Source organism: Furipterus horrens, unplaced genomic scaffold, assembly GCF_987537825.1.
Source record: "Furipterus horrens unplaced genomic scaffold, mFurHor1.1.pri manual_scaffold_6, whole genome shotgun sequence".
Taxonomy (NCBI): Eukaryota; Metazoa; Chordata; class Mammalia; order Chiroptera; family Furipteridae; genus Furipterus; species Furipterus horrens.
In genome coordinates, this window is record NW_028327176.1 from 129,038,110 (window position 1) to 129,054,505 (window position 16,396).

Genomic DNA, 16,396 nt, shown 5'->3' on the forward strand with positions numbered 1-16,396 from the left:
GAGGGTCCTCCTTGGAGAGTGAATGCTCTGTGGTCACCATATTGAAATTCAAAATGTTAGTTTTGAATTTTGAACTTGTGTTTTGTAAATCTATTACTTTGCTAGCACTGCCCTAACAAAACACCACACACTGGGTGACTTAACAGAAATTTGTTTTCTCACAGTTCTGGAGACTGGATGTCCAAGATTAAGGTCCCAACAGAGTTGGCTTCCTCTGAGGGCCATAAGGGGAGGATCAGTTCCAGGTCTCTCCCCCCGGCTTGCAGATAGCCATCCTCTTGCTGACTCTTCACATGGTTGTCCCTCTGTCCATGAGTGCTTCCAGTGTCTGTGTCCTAATCTCCTCTTCTAAGGACATCCATCAACTAGATTACATTAGGCCCATATGACCTCATCCAGTCTTAATTACCTCTTGAAAGGCCCTGTCTCCAAATACAGTCACACTGTGAGGTACTAAGGGTTAGGAATTCAATGCAGGGAGTTGGGGAACACAATTCAGCCCATAAAAGTAAGTAAAGTTTGCTGAGGCAATGGATCATGCACTGAGGGCATACAGTCTTGGCTCACTGTGGTCTTGCTTTTTGTTGCTTCCCTGGATCTCATTTGCCAGCATCCTGCCTACTGGCTGCTAAGTTATCCTCTCCTTCTGCCTTTAGAGGGAATCCTGGTGCAGATGCTGTGAAGGCTGGGGTCCAGCCATCCTCTCCCATGGCTGACAGCACCACTGCAAATTTGGAAGTGATTTGGCAGGGCCATGCATTGCACCCACTCTCAGGCATCCAGTGCCTCCCAGCTGATGTTGTAATCCTTTGGGCATTACCTGTGGTCCATGGGTTGGGCAGTGGCTGTGGCAAGGGAAAATCACTTATTCACCTCCTGGCATTGGGTCAGTCATCACCCTTGAGAATTTGACTAAAATTATCAGACCCCTCCTGTGAAAAGTTCCCATTCATCACAACCATGACAGTATACCTTTTTAGGGGATAATGGATGTCATCAAGGTATTTATGGATCCCTGTGGTTTGGCTCTCCTTACCTTTCCAGCCTTATCCCAATACTGCTCTCACCATGCTGAGCCCTCCCAAGGGATGGTACTCTTCTCTGAATGCATTGCCTTTCAGGTTTCCGTGTCTTTGCAGATGATCTTTACTCTGCCTACCATTTGCTCATTATCATTATAACAAATTACTGTATCTCCTTCAAGATTAAAACTAAATTCCATCTTCTCAGTGAATCCTTAGTGTTATTTCCTACTTCCCCTAAGGTAAAACAAAGTGCTCCTTCAGGCCTCTATGCATCTCTTATATAGGTTGCAAGCAACTTTTGAATGCAAGAACTGTGACATATATCACTGTAAAAGATTAAGGTATACAACATAATGGTTTGGCTTACATATATTGTAAAATGATTACCACAGTAAGTTTAGTTAGCATCCATTATCTCAATAGATACAATAAGAGGAAAATGCCAAACAAGAAAAAATAAGTCTTTTCTCATGAAGAAAGCTCATGAGTTATTCTCTTGCTAACTTTCCTATATATCATACAGCAACGTTAGCTAGTCATTGTATTTTATATTATATCTCAAGAACTTATTAACCTTATAACTGGCAGTTTGTACCCTTTGACACCTTCCTCTAATTCCCCCAAAACTGTGTTTTAATCATTGATATTTTCACTATGGGTGATGCAGAGCTGAACTAGGTGAATATAACTATTTGTTGAAAGCTCAAATGAATGCGTGCATGAGTGAATGAGTGAGTGAGGAGCAGCATGAGGCTGCATTGAAGAGCACGCACTTTGGAATCAGACAGTTTTGGGTTTAAATCTTGGCTCTATCATTGACTAGTATTGTGACCTTGGGGAAATTACTCTTCAACCTCAGTTTTGCAGTTTCAGAATGGGGCAAATAGAATTAATCTCACAGTAAACTGTTGTCAATTTATATTGACAAACAACAACTGTAACTACATATAGCTTAGTCCTATCACTAAGTATCTGTGAGCTTGAAAGGAATTTTGGAATGAAAAGACAAAATTAAGGGACAATGAAGCTATGCTCCTCTATCTTAATTTATTAACAAAAAATACTTATTGAAAGTGCAGTGGGTTCCAGACACTATGCTAAGACCTGTGGAGAAATTAAATATAAAATTGGTTTCTGGAAGAATAGGAGGAGCCTATTTTAGAGTTAAAACTCTAAAATGACAGGTGTTATAGAAGGGTATCAGATTTTAGAGTAAGAGATCATTTGTAGCTGGGGCAATAAGGAAGGCTTCCTGGAAGAACAGACCTTTGAGATGGCATTTGAAGGGAAAGCAGGAAGCACCCAGGGAGGGAATAAGGAAATATATGCAGCCATGGGAACACAGAGGTACCTAGGAGAGAAATGGAGCTCTGTCATCCAGTTTCAGCTTCTGAAGCTGATTGTTAGTGGCATTTTCCACATGGTACAAAGTGCCCTGTTCTCTGCCTCAAGAGTCATTGGTACTCTGCCCAAAAGAGGCCATCTGATTCTGATGGCTAAGTCAGAGACTGGCCTCTTAGCAGCAGGAGTTCTGTAGCTCTGCTCTCTTTCCCTCCTTTTTAAATAAAATTACCATTTCCCATCCCCTCCCCCTTTGGTAACCATCAACTCATTCTCTATATCTGTGGGTCTGTTTCTCTTTATTTTATTTATGTATTTTTAGATTCCACATATAAATGAAATCATATGCTATTTGTCTTTCTCTGATTTATTTCACTTAGCATAACACCCTCTAGGTCCATCCATGTTGTCATAAATGGCTAGCTTTCATTCTTTTTATTCATTCATTCTGTCCTCTGCCCTCTGACTGTCTTCAACATGCCATATAGGCTCTACTGTGTGGGTGATGGATCATGATCAGCTGAACTGGAATGTGCAACTGGAATCAATGCGGAGAATTAGGGAAGGGACTAATGAGTCATCACAGATGGTCAAATTATATCATCCAGAATTAAACTGCCTGTGAATGAGGCTGAGGCATATGCACACAGCTGTACAGATAGTTCATCAAATATTTCATTTTACATATAATGACACAAGATTTTTTATTTTTTTTTAATCAGTGCAACTGATATCATTTCCAGGAATCTTTTTCTGGCCCCGGGGAGATTGAGTTAATCACACCATTGGCAGCCAGCGTGGGTGCTGCTTATGTTGCGTTTCTTCCGCTGGCTGCAGTATAGTCAAAAGAGGCTAAGGTTCTGGGGCGCCAGGCTTCCTGAGCTTACTAACATGTGACCTTGGGCAATTCATTTAACCTTTCTAAACTACAGTTTCCTCGTCTGTGACATGGAAATGGTCATAATACTGCCTGAAATGGCGGCTGTGAATAGTAAAAGAAATGGCCCATACAATAATTAACAACTCGGGGTGTGGAATACTTTCCAGACACCAGTGTGACTTGCATGCTCATTTTCAGTTCTTTACTCAAAAGTCCTCTTCACTGGAAGGCCACTCAGGCAATCTGATTTAAGACCACACCCACACCATCAACATTCTCTACGCCAGAGGTCCCCAACCTTTTTGTCACCACAGACCAGTTTAGTGGAAGGCAGGGGCGAGGAACTGGGGAAGGAAAGGAGGTGGAGCTCACGTGAGCTTTGCTTGCCTTTGGGTTCCTAACAGGCCATGGACCAGCACCAGGGATTGGGGACCCCTGCTCTACTCCCTGCTTGAGTTATTTTTCTCTAGAGCACTTATGGCTGTTTCACACACTACATATTTTCTTATTTGCTATGGTTATTTCCTGTCTCTTCACTAATATATAGGCTCCAGGAGGCTGTCTCCCTAGTACCTAGATCAGTGTCCAGCATGGAATATGAATTCAATAAATATTTACTGAAACAGAGGAGTGAGCCACGTCTGTTAACTTGAATCTACTCCTGGCTCACTCCTGTTCTTCTGGGGCTCTGTTTGGGGGACATCTGACTGCCGTTGTCACCTGTATGTGCCAGGATGCAGGAGGAGAGCGAAAATACCACACGATGGAGGGTCCTTACTGAACTTGAACACAGTGCTAAGGATTTTTCATAAGTCTTATTCATGCTGCACCACTCCCTTTGGCTCAGCTCTGTTACCCAGAGGACCTGGCCTCAAGGACCCGCTGCAGAGCCGGGGATGGGGGTGGGGGTGGGGGTATTGAGGATGGGGGTGGGTAAAGAACATTTTCAGATTACGGTTTCTTTCTTCCCGGCGGGGTCTTGCCCTGATTGTGAGTGAGCGCAGCTTTAGCAGGAGAGGGCTCTGCAAAGCTCACTTCTTGGCCTCACCATCCTCCAGGGCTGTGCCCCGCGCCGCCTCTGGTCGGGAGCGCGCGTCCCGCCCCTTGCAGTGCAACGCAGCACCGGGAGCGTTTCGCCCAGCCCTGGGAAGCCGGAGACAGAGGCTGCGCCAGCAGCGCTCACAGACCTCGGAGCAGCGGGGCCACAGGTCGGGGCATACCATCGGGTAACCGCGGGAGGGAGGGGGCGCCCTGGGACGCACAACCTGGGATACAGGAGTGGGTGCTTGAGGCTCTGGCGAAGGCAGTCAGCTCAGTCGGTTTTGGGATGGTTTTTAGTTTGGGATTTTTGGAGGGAGGATGGGGGTGTGAAGTGGAAAACTGGGGTTTGAGGGTGCCCAGGGGAAGAGTAAGGCCTGAGTTTGAAACCTTTCTCATAGTCCACTGCTGTGAGTTTCTCGCCGGAGGGCTTTGGAAAAAGCTGGAAGTGGCGGCGCTTGGGGCTTCGGTGGGTTTCCTCCACCTTCTCCCAACGGTGAGAAAACTTTCTGCGTCCTGCTTGCTTGCCTGCTACGGTTGTGCCCTGAAACTGCGAGACCTTCTGGGCTCAGGGTCCCCCCGGTTCCTGCGAAATACGCTGTCCGCTTGCCGGGGTGCGCGCCCCTGTAGGCAGGGTTCTCAGAATGGACTGCGTTTTGACATTAAATTCATTTTGTTTGCACTGGGCAGTCTGCCCGAAGATCATTTTACTGATTAGAGGGAAATATCGGATTCGTTTTTCTCGATCTTCCATCCTTTCTGCGTAATTAATTGCTCAAGACAGAGTCGCCTCATTAGAAACTTGTTTTGAGGCTTTGTGATTTCGAAGCAAAGATAACACGAGGACTCTGAAATAGCCCTGGGTTTAATCTGACAGCACATAGCACTGCATAGTGTTCTGAAAAAGCAAAGGGAGCTTGGGGGAAAGGGTCTGGGCTACTCAGGGGGAAAAGAAGGGAACTCTCATCAATAAATTAAGTCTTACAAAATCCCCAATGGTAAGTGGTAGTATTTCCAATTTACACGTGAAGAAAATTAGGTTGAGATGTTAAATAAGTTTCCCAGCTGAGTCCCGCAGTTACAAGTGGGGTCTGCAAACTGGCACATCATGGAGAGCTTAAGAAGGAAGGTGGCCTGGCCTGCAAGGATAAGTTCCAGAAAGCAAGAGGCTGCCCTGAGCTGGGGTGCCCACAACAGAAGAGTTTGGTTCTGATCAGCAAGCTCATTCAGTGTTAAAGGAAGATGAGGTGATATTCATGGGTGACAGAAGAAAGAGTAGCTCCCAGTCTATTTCTTTTCAAAAGGGGAAGGCCCCTGCCTCCCACCAAACCCTGAAGTGGACTGGATCGTTCCAGGCCCAAATAACAGGCATGCCAGAGCGTGAAAGCCTCCACAGTAACCTTTGAGCAGGCTTCAGAGATGAGAACAGAGCCAGGAGACTTTTCAAAAGAAGGAACCCTTAAATCTTGGCAGCATTCCAAAATAAATTCTTCAAGAAGATAGCTCAAGATCACCTCGGGGAAAAATTTACGAAGACAATTTATTGCAAACGAATTTCTTTTTCTTTTCCAGAGCCCTACTGGCCTGTAGATTGGGGCAGGCCATATCCATTGTTCCATTGCGGGTTGTGAATCTTTAGGGTAATGACATCAGCGTATTGAGTCGCACCAGCATTTTTTGAAACATGAAATCACTAGAAGGGAAGAGAAAACATTAGAGTGCACAAAGCTAACTATTGTTTTGTGAACCATGTGTTAATTCTTTTATTATTATTATTATTATCATTATTATTATTATTATTATTATTATTTTTAACCAATAGCCCAGGTATAGGGGACCAGGGTAGGGGGAAGGGGAAGTGAGGCCCCAGCCCCACAGCCCCTCCCTGCCTGCGTTGTTATGCATTGCTTACCCTGCTTCCTCTGCCTGGGTGTGCACACCTATCCCTGGCTGCCCCCAGTCATCTTTCCAGGTTAACCCCCCTCTGCTCAGAGTGGGGTCACCTTCTTTCACCTTGCAAATGATATCATCAACACCTTTTGGAAAATGCAACCTTCCTCCTCCCCATTTCTCCAGGCCCCCAGATGTGGAGGCATTTTGCCAATCACAATTCATCTCTGATTCCTTTATTCTGACCTTTGAATGTGACAGTGTGACAGCAGCTTAGTTAGTTTTTTATAATGTACCCTTTGGTCCTCACAGCTAGGTGGCTATTGTTATTTACATTTCACAGAAGTTCCCAAAGTGAGGGACCTACAAATAGTTCAGTCACTAACACCCTCCCCATCATGGACATCTAAAGTGTGTCCTGCCTTTGCAGAGGCATTTGACAAAGTCTTACACTGTCCCTAAGGATAAAGCTGGGAAGAATGGACATACAGGAAGGCTCTATGCTTCTCCCTATACCTCCTAGATATCACTCATCAGGAGAAAGACATAGCAGGGACATTTCTCAGAGTGGTAGCAACTACAACTCTAGGAGGGTACTCTACCAAACTCATTTTATTTACTAATACTAGGATGTTGAGCTTCCAGTAGGGTTGAAGGTCAAAGACTCAGGGGTTGGGTGAAAAAGGTAAAGGGATTAAGAAGAAAAAAACACATAGATAACAGCATGGTGGCTGCCAGAGGGAAAGCAGTGTCGGGCAGGTAGAAGAGGGCAAAGGAGGGATAAATGGTGACAAAAGGAGACTTGACTTTGGGTCGTGAGTGCATGATGCATTAAGCAGATGATATGTTTTGGAATTGTACACTTGAAATCTGTATGGTTTTATTGAACGGGGTCACCCTGATAGATTCAATTAAAAAAAAAAGTAAAGGAAGGAGTGGCCCCGGTGAGCAGTATTTCATGTAAGAGGAAAAATCCTGGGAGTTTCAATGGCCTACCAAGTTCTGAATGAAATGCACATATTGTGATATAGGCCCTTTAATAGGCATTTATATGGAGCTTATTATGTGCTCAGTTATGAGTGTTTCACAATTTTATCTCAATCCCTGTCACAACCCCATGAGTAGGGAATATATTTATCACCATTCTCGTTTATCAGATGAGAAGGCTGAAGCACAGAGGGATTGAGTAATTGGCACGAGATTACATAACCAGCAAGTAGCAGAAGAAGTAGGATCGGAACATCAGAATCTGAACCCTTAACCAGCATTGTCTACCTCCAACCTGTGGTGTTTGGATCAAAGGAGTCCAGGCCTGCTTTCCTCAGTGTCCCATTCTGGATGGCCTCTTTATGGAGAACATGGACCAACTTCAGGGTCTCCAGAGGAAGGTGATGATGAGGGTCTGAATACCAGGCCATCTGAGGAACAGGAAGCATTTAACGTGGCAAAAGGAGCCTTGTCAAGTTATACAGCCAGTCATCAGACACCTGAGGAAGAGGAGGCAGCTTTGTTCCCAGAAACAGATCAAGCCAATGCTGGTGCCCTTCTGCCAAGACTGGGAAAAGATTCAAACTGAGTGAAGATTTTATGTCTCTGAATGCCCCTTTCAATACTCAAATTTCTCATTTTTATTAGATATATGAGAAAAATGAACTTCAAAAATAATTGGAAATCAGCAGGCTATCCAAAACATTTATATGTGGGTATAAAAAATAAGGTACTAAATCAAAATTTTGACTGAGACACTTATTCAAGTTAGGTAAAATTTGAAAGAAAAGTGCCAGACCAGCAAGTAGAAATTTCAGTGCAGATATTTGAAAACGTTTCCATAACTCATGAACCACTGCTCATTTCAAGAATGTGAGGATTGAGAGAGGAGACTTTGCTAAACAGATTTCTTCAAAGGAATCCTTTGTCATTTCCCTTATCCCAAACCCAGTGTAGGGGGCTATGGTGGGACCACTAGTTGAGCTGTACATGTGTTTCCTGCATTGCAGGCTAATGTGGTGGCCTGGGCAGCAGGCTCACCTGCCTTCGCAGTTCGTCAGGACAAAGGATGCCTGAGGATGTGCCAGGTGGGGACACTCTAAATTCAACTCAAGGGTAGGCTACCGCAGCAAGGAGAGTTTCCAGAAATCTACAAGGCTAAGTAGGAGTGAGCTGTCAGTTGAAGGAAAATAAGTATCACTAAAGCACCCATAAATAGTGTAAAAACAGTTAATACAGTCTTGTGCTCTTGTTTTGATCTTGGAGCTGGGCATAAGGTGAGAAAAGAAAAAAGAGGTCCACTATCCCCCAGTCCCTGCAGGAGGCCAGTGTGCTGCAGAACCTTGCTGGCATTGGGCAGAGATTTAGTGTTATAATGAGGTTGGAGTTTCTTTAATTTCTAGAATGCACATGTTAATTCTTTTGGGACTTCAAAATGGTTGCTTGAGCAGAAAAGTCATGGGACCTGTTCAAGTGTTCATCTGAGGCCACGGAGGATGAATCCAAGAATGCATTTTAAAGGGCTGTGGAAGAAAAGAATAAAATTATTGGCCAGGTGCCACAAGTTGTGCCAGTTCAGAGTAGGGTTATATATACTTCAGGTGAAAAGTAAAGAGCATCAGTGTGCTTGCTTGATGCTACGTACTTAAGATAGTGGAGGATTTAGTTGTAGGAGCATTTAGAGTGCAAAGGAGTCAGGGTTCAGCAGACTGCCTCACCAGATAAAAACACAATGAATGCTTGAAAGAAAACACCCCACAAAATTACCAGGGTTCTTAAGTGGATATTAATCTGTTGGTGGTGGTTGAAAACAACTTTCTTACGCAATTATCATATTCCCCAAAGTCATGACATATCTTCAGACAGTCTCATAGCAAGCAGTTTGGGGGGGGTGTTTTTTTTTTTTCTTTAGGGAGTCCAGGCTTATGGGACATGTTCAAGGTTTTATTATTTAGACCAACTTTTAGACAGGATGGTCATGTTATTTTTGGCTTATTTCAGGGTGCAAAGTGATATTTTCCCCCTTGACTGAAGTATATGAGAAGTGCTTAGTCTTGTTGGAGAGGGGGAAAGTATGCATTTTTGCTTTTTCTTCCTTGCAAATGTCATTCTTCAAACTGTTATGATGTGGCTGAGATGTGAAGTAAAGAAAGCAGAAACTGAGAACCTATGAAATGCTAAAATTAGGGATGTTAAAGTCCAGGTTTAATTGTTGCTTGTGTTTGTGTTCCCAAGATCTATGCAATTTTTGCCCGACTAGAGAATGTAAGTAAATTTCATAACCCTTCAAGTGCAAGTATCTTATAAAGTTCAAGTAATTATTCTTCTGAACGGCATTTGTTTTCCTCATGTATGTCCTTGGTAACAGCAAAAACGACAGTAAAGGTAAAGGCAGGGCAGGCTGAGGGGGTGCCTTCCTATGGGTTGGCTCTGAAGTTGCCTGGCTGATGAAGAAAGAAAAATTAGGAGATGAGTGAGGCTATATGGTTGGCAACGTAACCTGCCTTTCTATGAACCTTTGTGTAGATTTTCCCAGATAACGTAATTCTCTCTTGTCGGGGGGGGGGGGGGGAGTAACTTTAAGATGAAGATCTGGAGATCTGGAAGCTGTATTATGTAAACCTACAAATACTCCTTTCAGAGCTTCTTTAAAATTTTTACTACATTATCTCAGTAGGAAAGGAGGGTACACCTCCATTTCTGGGAGTCTGAAACAGGGCCAAGGCTTCAAGAAGCATGTATACCTTGAATATTCATTTGATATTTGCAGGTACTCTGTAACATATCTGTACTTGTTTAATATAAAAATTACCCTCCAAGTCTTGTCTTAAAATTGATGCTGCAGGAGAACATACCAAATATGCTTTAGACTTTGGGGCTTATTTAGCAGATGGGGGAACTACTTTGTGCCCCTCACTCCACGCGGTCCTCTCTGGCTCTCTCCTGGCCAGACCCCTTCATGCAAGCTGAGGAGGCCCTGGGTAGCTGGGCCTGGCTACCTCTGCTCTACCAACCTCTGGTTTTCTTGTAATCATGGTTCGTACTAGAGTAGCAGTGGGTGGGGTAGGTGGAGAAACTAGAAAAGACACCCACATCCCTAGTTTAAGAATCCCAGACCTAGGAGGATAAGATGATCCTCAGAAAGTGTAGCCTTCCTACTGCTCTGTCTCCAGCTCTTAAATAAACCGCTGCTTTGGTTTAAATTTATTTTTCTGTGGAATAGAGATGGAAATGCCTCATTTCTCTCCTTTTTGTTTGGTTGTCAAAAGAATGATTCCACTTCAGGCTGTAAAGAACAGCGTGTGCTGCTTGGAGACAGATGCCATGAGCAATACCTGCAAAGTACGCTCACTTGCCAAATCATCCTCTAAGCATTCAAGAAACTGCCAGTCTCACTCTCCTGAGTCTTATTGTGCCAAGTGTTTAAAAAAACTATGCTAATTAAAATGGAAAGGGTGGTTCCTTCCCCAGTACCATTAACCTGATAATTCACCTGGCCATGATGTTTTATAACATAGCAGCTATGTGTATCCATATGAGAGGCAAAGTCAGATCCTTAGGGAGTCTGATTTATACTCTTTCCTTATTAAAATGATTCAAGTTATCCATGTGGTAGATTTTCAGAGAAGGGAGAGAGTCCTCATGGGTTGAAATAGTTGGACAGGACTCCTTGGGGGAAGTGGTGACTAAGCCTGACCCTCGAAGGTAAGCAGAAATCTAGAGAGAAAGGAGATGGCAGTCCAGGCTGGCAGATGGAACAGAGTGGGCAAGGGTGCAGAGAACCATCTTTGAGGACCCCTCTCAGGTTCCTATGCCATAATGAGCCCTCCTTTTCTTAATGAATCTTTTTCTTGAACATTTATTTTTATTAAGTCATTTTTTATTGTTATTCTATTGCTGTTGCCCCAATTTTTCCCCCTTAGCCCTCCTCCACCCATGTGTGTGTATTTGAGAGTTCAAGGGGGGAGAGGATGATCCGAAATATAAGCCTGAATTCTTTGGGATTACAGCCCTTAACTTTTCATCCTTCAGTAAATCTTTTATAGTTGAGCTCTCAGTGTTTAGAATATACTTGTTGGGTACTGGATTGACTTACACTAATTTTAGCATGTTCAAAACTAGTGTTCTTTCTCCTTGAAGGACATGCTGATGTGAAAGTGATAAATGTAATTGTTGAAGATTGCATATACTGGAGTAGATTAGTGGTATTTTAAAAATAATTTTATTTCCAAAAATACATATATTTGTTGTTTAGTTATGGTAAGAGTGATTGGTATAAAGTAAGTCATTTTTAATGGACCTTCTAGGGCAGTTTTTATGACTACCTTATCAAAGAGAACATTGTTATTTTAAAGATTTGTTCCTGCAACTGTATTAGTTTCCCAGGGCTGCCATAACAAAATACCAATGACTAAATGGCTTAAGCAATAATAATTTATTTTCTCATTGTTCTGCAGGCTGGAAGTCCAAGATAAGGTGTTGGGAGAGTTGGTTTCCTCTGAGGGCCAAGGTAAGGATCTGCCTCTCCTTGGCTTGCAGATAGCTGTCCTCTTGCTGTCTCTTTACATCATTGTCCTGCTGTGCATAAGTGCCCCTGGTTTCTCTTTCTATGTTCTTATTGTCTCTTCCTATAAGGACAGCAGTCAGATTGGATTAAGGCCCACCTAAAGGCCTCGTTTTATCTCAATCACCTATTTGAAGACCCTGTCTCCAAAGACACTCATTTTCTGAAGCACTGGGGATTAGGACTTCAATATATGAATTTGGGGGACACAATTTTTATATGCACTACATATACACACACATACATGCACACATATACACATAAACATAATTTTTACAAATAGACACACACCACTGAGTTCGTGATGCAAGTGGAAAGCAACTTGGTATTTTGTTAAGTTACAGAATCACAGATCTGGAAGGGAATTTCACTACATCCCTTTTGGTCCTTTCCTTTGCTTTCAGAGAGAGTGATGTGTAAGCTGCTTCAGGGAGCTACTGTGTGAATGCAGTAGCTAGAGGCAATGTAATGCACATGCACATGGAAGTATCTGCTTGCTGTGAAAATATTGATGTCAGACTGCTAGCTCTCCTTTCTTGCAGAGAGAGGAATGCCTTTACTGTGAGATTGTATCTTCCCTACTTGGACGGTACTTGAAATGACTTTTTTGCCTACAAAATGATCATTGTTAATGATAGTTGTTCTTAAAAAATTCCTTACTTGGCAAAATAAAAACATCTGCAACCCTGTTTTCTAGGTCCATAAATTCTAACTGGTCTCCAGAAGATCTTCCCCAAAGACTGGAGCCAGTTTGGTGAGATTAAAGCACTTCCTCTCTGTCATCGGGAAGCAACTGACTCAATGTAACCCATGAGAAGGCCCTGGAAGCCTTAGAATGATGGCTTGTGATGGGCTTCTGCTGACATGAAGTGGGCTACTGACAGGGACAACAGAAGCTAATCAAAAGGAGAGTTTGGGAAACGGTGTATTTCCAGGACTAGTCAGGGTGAGGGGGTCATGGCTGGCACGGCACAGCACAAATGCTCTCCCTGAGGTAGAGAGGATGATTCCTCACAGCCGAGACAGAGTATTTCTAAAGGAATCGCCACAGGACCTCTTGAAAAGAGCAAAGCTGGATCCTTGAAGTTTGGCTACGGAGGGAGAGTCCAAGTGGGAGGGGTGTCTGGATGACCCAGCACCATCTTTGCTCACCTGGAGTGCTCCTTTGCTTTGAGGATCTCTCAGTTACCCTCCCTCTGAGTACATTGGTCAAAAAAGTATTGACTTAAAAAATTACTTCCTTATTAAAAATTTTTTTTAGAACTTTTAAAATATGCATACATAAAATTTACCATTTTTATATTTATTGATTTATTTATTGATTTGAGAGAAAGAGAGAAACATTGATTTGTTGTTCCACTTATTTATGCATTCATTTGTGGATTCTTGAAGGTGCCCTGACCAGGGATGCAAACAGCAACCTTGGCATATCAGGGAAAATGCTCTAATCAACTGAGCTACCCAGCCAGGGTCAGAATTTACCATCTTGAAGTATACAGGTTGGTGGCATTAAGTACATGCTAACCATCACGACTGTCCATCTCCAGAACTTTTTCATCATCCCAGACTGAAACTCTGCACCATTAAACAATAATTCCCCATTTGCCCCTCCCCCTAGCCCTTAACAACTCATTTTACTTTTTGTCTCTATGAATTTGAATAATCTAGGTACATAATTTCAGGGGACTCATGTAGTATTTGTCCTTGAGGTTCTGGCTTATTTCACTTAGTATAATGTTTTGAAGGTTCATCCATGTTGTAGCACATGTCAGAATTTTCTTTTTTTTAGGCTGAATAATATTCTGTTGCACATACATCGTGCATGTTGTTTATGCATCTTCCAGTGAGTGTACCTTTGGGTTGCTTCTACCTTTTGGTTATTGTAAATAATGTGGCTGTGGAGATTGTTGTACAAATGTCTGTTTGAGTCCCTCCTTTCAATTTTTTTGGGTATATACCCAGAGATGGAATTGATGGATCATAATATATTCCATGTTCAAAGTTTTGAGTAACTGCTATACTGTCTCTCATAGCAGCTGCACCAATTTACATTCCCACCAGCAACTTATAAAGGTTCCAGTTTCTCACATCCTTGCTAACACTTAATTGCTTTCAGGTCTTTTATTTTAAATAATAGCCATGCTAATGGATGTGAACTAGTTTCTCACTATGAAGTACTGCTTTTTGATAGTTGGTCATTGACTTGAATTTGGTACTTTTAAACACAATTTTACTGAAGGTTCAGGGAAGGAGCAAAAATAAATAGACAGTATTGGAGTCATGAAGACCCAACTATAATAGAGTGGTCTACTTGAAATTCCACTAGGGTCTTCAACATGCCTACAATTTTTTGAAGTCCAGATCAGGAAAAGCAAGGTCCAGAAAAAGGCATGAGTTAACCCTATGACATTTCTGTGTTGAAGACCCCAACCCCACCATGGAAGTGACCTCACTTTGTGACTGCAACAGAGCATCTGTGTTGGGATATAAGACAAACAGCATAGTGTCCTGGCACATGTGTAGGAGGAAGAGGGGTCTATCCCTGTTTAATTATATAGTTCCTTTGCCCTAATTCCACATTCACCAGCTACTCTTTTGATTCTAAATTTTGCTTCCCAGACCATGTAAACATACTCTGGTCTGCTTGGCCATTTTATCTCTTATTATAATTCAACAAATTGATGCTCTGGTTGTAAATTATTCTCCTATGCTTGGTCAGTGTGACTCAGTTCAGAAAGGCTTTCTCATCCCTAGTGGACTGTGAAAACCCAGCTTCCTAAATTTGCAGAGCTGGGCTGAGGTGTGGTCATGGGGACCACTGTCCCTGCTACCTCCACACTGAGCCTTGCCTCATCAATTCTCAGGAAATTCTTTCCAGATGGAGGTTTTACACTTTTTCCTGGGGTGTGTTTTACCTGTGTGGGCAACTAAAGTCTCTGTTAGAATGAGAGAACTTGGGTCTGAGGTTCAGGGATGAGAAAGAGAGTGAAAGAAGATAATTTTTTGGCTTCTCTACATTGTAAGAAATTGATTCAGCAAGTATTTATTGCATGTCTCCTATGAGCCGGGCCTTGTGTGGGATGCTGGAAATACTGTCGCGAGCAAGCAGGGAGGCCCTGCCCTGATGGTGCTTATGAAAAAGAGTCGGAAGGAAAGAGGAGGCCATGAGAGGACTGGTCTATGTAGTCCGATCACAGACTGAACTATGGTGTACATATTGCAAAGATCTGTTACTGTTTCCAGACATCTCCAGAGGGCTCAAGGACAGTCATTGTGTCTCAGCACCTAGTAGTCATGCAATAAATATTTGCTGGACTGAACGAGGGAGTGGGACAAAGCCAGGAAGCATTAACTTTAAAAACTACTTTCTAAATTAGGGGAAAAGGGGACAACTGTAATTGAAAAACCAAAATTAAATAAATAAATAAATAAATAAATAAATAAATGTGGGCAAAAGATCTGAGTAGCATTTCTCCACAAAAGTGCCAAGAAACAGATAAAAAGATGTTTAAGGTCAACATCGTAAACCATGAGGAAAGTACAAATCAAAACCACAATGAGATTTTACTCATACCCGCCAAGATGTTTGTATTCAAAAGACATATAATAACAAGTGCTAACAAGGATACAGAGAAACTGAAACACTCACACGCTGCTGGTGCAAACGTAAAATAACGTAGGCCCTTTGCAAGATAACCTGACGGTTCCTCAAGAAATTAAATTCGGAGTTACCATATGACCCAGTCCTAATTATATACCTAAGATAAACAAAAATAATGTCCGCACAATAATCTGTATATAAGTGTTCGTGGCAGCATTATTTATACTAGCCAAATGTGGCACAACCTAAGTATCTGTCACCTGATGGATGGAAAAGTAAAATGTGTATCTATTTATACATTAAAATATAGTCTATATTTGGACAGAAAAAAAAAAAACAACTACTTTCTAGCCTACTTACTACTATGTAGGTGCCCAGGGCATTACTGGAGGAGGTAGATATTGGAGTCTAAACCCCTTACTCTCTTTGTTGTACCAGCTGATGGAAGAAGGACACTCACCCATTAAGTAAGTGTCTCTCCATATCAGGTGTTGGATGAATATCTAGTTCCACAAAATATTAAGTTCTTATCTGGTCTTGGAAGTTGTTCTTCTATTGGCATTCATTCTGATTTTAAGACAGAGAAGATCTTCAGGCTCAGGAACACTTCTTGTTCCATGTTTTGCTCCTAGAAACAAGTTGCTGCTGTGAAGTCCAGTGGGAATAGACAGGGACATGCAACCAGAATATCTTGGCCAGCTATCAATCACCATGTTTTCGAGTCTGCTGAGTAACTGAATACCTTCTAGGAAATATCAGGGAATGGCATGAAAATGTTGATAGTATAGAGAAATCTTGGAAGTATGTCCATTTACAAAGGAAGAAGGAACCCATTGTGTTAGTGGTCAGAGTGTCAGACTTCAGAGGATACCTGCTCAGGTCAAAAGATAGTAGCCAGACTATGGGTGGTGAACACACCATACAGTGTACAGATGATGTGTTGTAGAATTATGCACCTGAAATCTGTATAATTTTGTTAACCAGTGTCACCCCAATAAATTTAACAAAAAGGAAAATATGCCTATACTTAAAAAAAAAGATAGCAGGTGAAGAAGAGAGAAGATTCTAGG

The 16,396-nt window shown here is 42.4% G+C and overlaps 1 protein-coding gene across 6 annotated transcripts in view; it reads left to right on the forward strand.

The window, feature by feature from the left end:
• Positions 1 to 16,396, forward strand: part of MRAP2 (melanocortin 2 receptor accessory protein 2) — a 68,612-nt gene that overhangs the window by 23,831 nt on the left and 28,385 nt on the right. For 2 of the 6 annotated variants that reach the window (XM_090279630.1, XM_090279633.1), the window contains exons 1-3: positions 4,375 to 4,454; positions 4,686 to 4,780; positions 11,619 to 11,671. The gene's annotated coding sequence lies outside the window, so the exon portion shown is untranslated. Of the gene's footprint in view, positions 1 to 4,374; positions 4,455 to 4,685; positions 4,781 to 11,618; positions 11,672 to 13,160; positions 13,225 to 16,396 lie in introns of those variants that run through there. The other 4 variants (XM_090279629.1, XM_090279632.1, XM_090279631.1 and 1 more) reach the window with 3 other exon arrangements.